Raw genomic sequence first — 4,124 nt, 5'->3', positions numbered from 1 at the left:
AATTCAAAAATCCATTGGCTTTCTGCTCGTGACATTTTTTTAATGAAATCGCCACCTCTCCAATCCTTAGTTATTTTTTGTACGCCCCATACTTGGGATCCTTTAAAGGACCCTCCATGTTTTAACACATAATGTCTGGATAGGGGGTGCTTAGTACATTTATTTTTAACACTTCTAATGTGCTCACCCACCCTTTTCCATAGGGGTCTAATAGTTCTCCCAATGTATTTTTTCTGACAGGGACATTGAATGCAATATACTACTCCCTTTGATTGACATGTAATAAATTCTCTAATCATGACTTCTGACTGCCCCTGTAAGAAGGATTTCCGTGAAATATTTTTTGTATTCTTACATACTATACAGCTTTTGCATGGAAAAAAACCTTTCAGGCCAAATAATCCTCCCTTATTAGGTGCTGTAAGATTACGTATGGTGGGTGCCACTAAATTGCCAATATTGTTTGCCTTCCTATATATGAATATAACGTCGCAAACTTATATTGTACAACTTAAAACTTGTAAGTTAGCCAGGGGTGGTATAGTACATCTTTCATTGTATAAGTCTAAATTATTAACCAAACAAAATATATGCCACCGGCCGGGGCATTACATTAGACTGGTAAAACTAAATCAATGTGAATATTGTATCACCTCGAAGTTAATTGGTTATACAAAATAATTTTATTATCATTACTTTCATTTTTTATTTTATGTGGTCCTTGTTTTATGTGGTCCTTGGTTTTAGTAAAAATCAGTGTATTGTATATTATCAAATACTCTGTCTTGAAACAAGGATAGCAAAAAATTTTTTATTTGTGGTCTATTAATAAAATTATAAAAACCCATCTAGCGCTGGTTTATTGTGGATTTTTACTTAAAATCCTTTACACAGTTTATTAAAGGCTACTTTACACACTGCGATATCGGTCCCGATATCGCTAGTGTGGATACCCGCCCCCATCTGTTGCGCGACACGGGCAAATCGCTGCCCATGCTGCACAACACCGACCAGACCCGTCACATATACTTACCTGCCCGGCGACGTCGCTGTGACCGGCGAACCGCCTCCTTTCTAAGGGGGCGGTCCGTGCGGCGTCACAGCGACATCACTGAGCGACCGCCCAATAGCAGCGGAGGGGCGGAGATGAGTGGCCGGAACATCCCGCCCACCTCCTTCCTTCCTCATAGCGGCTGGGAGGCAGGTAAGGAGAGGTTCCTCGTTTCTGCGGTGTAACACGGAGCGATGTGTGCTGCCGCAGGAGCGACGAACTACATCGTTACTGCTGCAGTAACGATAATCGAGAATGGAGACCCATGTCACCGATGAGCGATTTTGCACGTTTTTGCAGCGATGCAAAATCGCTCATCGGTGTCACACGCAGCAACATCGCTAATGCGGCCGGATGTGCGTCACAAATTCCGTGACCCCAACGACTCCGCATTAGCGATGTCGCAGCGTGTAAAGCCCCCTTTAGTGGGAGTGGTGTACAGGGTCTTAGCAGTAAAGAGTATTCCATATTTCTGCCAGATACCCACAGAGATATTGAAATCTGAAAAAAGAGACTTCTGCTCATTGAAGGTAAGAACTGCTCACATAGCGTTCAACTCCACAGCAAACGAGTGCTCTAGCACTGGCATCTCAGCAGGGATATTCCCCTACTACACATGTGTGTCTGGGTCCCTGTGACAGTTTACAGGACATAACTCAGGGCACCTAGACAGAAGGCAGAGGGACTACTTTCTATTTCTGGTGTAGAGCTTAGTACAATATATATATATATACTATTACATGTGACACATGTACCTTGTATTACCATTATTCGCTGTATATGAACCCCTTTTCTCCGGGCATTATTTGTCTATAGCATTTTTCACGAACCTGAGGCAACTGAGAACCCTTCAGTGAAGGAATTCCACTAACCCTCACAATACCAACCAGGGGCCTCCCTGCAGTAACTCAGGTAGTTGTACCCATTCTCTTTCCGCATTCTATGTGTTCTTCTTCTTTCTTCTTTTTTTTCTTTTTTCTTCTTTTTATTTCTATCATGTAGTTCAGGGGTTTATAGATATATGTCCTGCATCTCATATTTCCTTTAGTGGTGCTTCTTACCCATTCTCATATCATTTACCCTAGTATTTCATGATCCTGAGGCGACTGAGAACCCTTTAATAAAGGAATCCTTTTTCACTTGAATTGTCAAGTGATACTTACCAGTGACTATCACGTAATGTTACAGGTAGTTGCATTTTCTTCCTCTTCTTTCTCTCCTTTCTTCTTTGTCACACGGTCCATTGTGTTATAGCCCACGTGTCATGATAACACTTGTACCATCTTTTCATTTAGATTCCACCTACAATTATTTACCGATTCCAGTTCTGAAATAGGCTTTCATGATCTACTCACTAGAATTCTCAAGTGCATAAGGTACTGAGACATATACATGTTCACACCATTATAAAGAACAAAGTATAAACATTGAGGTTTTTCTCACACCCATGTTCCTGTGTTCTTTGATATGATATGTGTTCATTTCCTTCACTATATAGGATTGCAAGTTTTCCATTTGTACCTTAATGGCAATGACGCTATACAATTGAACACATATCATCCTGTTATCCATATAGGTGTGTATTTACCTGCTTGACTATTTTTGGTTGTTTGATCCAGAATGTTTCTCCAGATAGGTCATGTGGAAATTTTCTTTCCTCAGTACAAATGTTTTCACTATGGCTTTGGAAAAATTTTTTGTATGTGCATCATGGTCATTTGACCCATTGTACTCTCAAGTAGCAATATATTGTACTGTTATGTTGTACTATGTACTAATTACGTGTTTATATGGTTTTGTAACCCTTTATGATCTTAGATAACTTTATCCTTGATAAAGACCTAAAAACAAGGTCGAAACGTTGGATGAATTATCCTTTTGCACAAATAAAGAATTTTCAGCATTCCAAGAGTTCCTTTCTTACGTTATTGATCACTATAGTGTGCCAGAGCTATTTCTATTGAATTGACTCTTATTTTTTCTGAGCACCTGCTATATACACAGTGACCCAGACATATTCAAGTTTCATTCAGAAGGCAGAGGGAAGCCGTAGCAGCTGAGCCTATATCTTGGCTTGTGAGCATTAGAACAGGCCGGCGATTACAGGGTAACATGAAAAATGTCCAGCTTGCATTATGACTAGAACATGACAATATCCTTTTAAGTACTAACCTATGATGCGTTCCTAAGCAGTTGATGTTATATGTTCTACATTTCATTTTCTGCATACTTTACAAGTAGTAGAATTTGCTTTGATATAGGCAACTGGATTTTCACAATGAAAAGGCAAAGGATAACGCCCGAAAAAGACGCCATACATTATGTCAGTGCCATCACTGACAAACCTGGATTGACCATGAAATACATCAATCCCCTTAAAGGTGAGTTAAAACAAGTTTTAACTAAATTGCCTTAATATTGTCATGCATTAGAATGACTGTCTTAGGTAATGATAAATATTTTCTACAGGAAGAGGAGTGTTTGCTGAAACTGAAATCGAAAAAGGGAGTTTTGTTGCAGAATATCGAGGCGAGCTCACGTATGCACTTACGATGGTAGACAACTTCTCGAGATTTATGGTTGTGGTACAAGTCAAAGATCTAATGGCCCATACTGCAGCGAAGGTCTTCCAAGCACACTTATGCAGACCTCATGGCTACTCAGAGAGAGTCCTCACAGATCAAGGCACAGCCTTTGAAGCGGAAATCTTCAAGGACTTCTGCAGCTTTTACCGATGCAGGAAGATGCGCACTACACCCTACCATGCTCAAACCAATGGTTATCAACCTGCTCAGGACTTTACCCCATATTCCAGATGTGGCCTTACAAGTGATTTATAGAGGGGTAACAATACGTTGGGATCACCGGATCTAATCTCCCTTTTTATACACCCTAAAATCTTGTTTGCTTTAGAATAAACAATAACATCATAAAGGTATAGCAGTACCGTTTCAAAGTTTCGGTGTCCCAAGCAGCATTCCATCAGCCTCTGGAAGGTTCCTGGCAAATTGCACAGCTCGAAGGGCATGCTTTTGAACTCGCAGAGACCCATCGGGGTGGCAAAGGCGGTCTT

Source organism: Anomaloglossus baeobatrachus, unplaced genomic scaffold, assembly GCF_048569485.1.
Source record: "Anomaloglossus baeobatrachus isolate aAnoBae1 unplaced genomic scaffold, aAnoBae1.hap1 Scaffold_319, whole genome shotgun sequence".
Lineage (NCBI taxonomy): Eukaryota > Metazoa > Chordata > Amphibia > Anura > Aromobatidae > Anomaloglossus > Anomaloglossus baeobatrachus.
The sequence above is the reverse complement of the archived record's forward strand: the minus strand, read 5'-3'. Positions refer to the sequence as shown.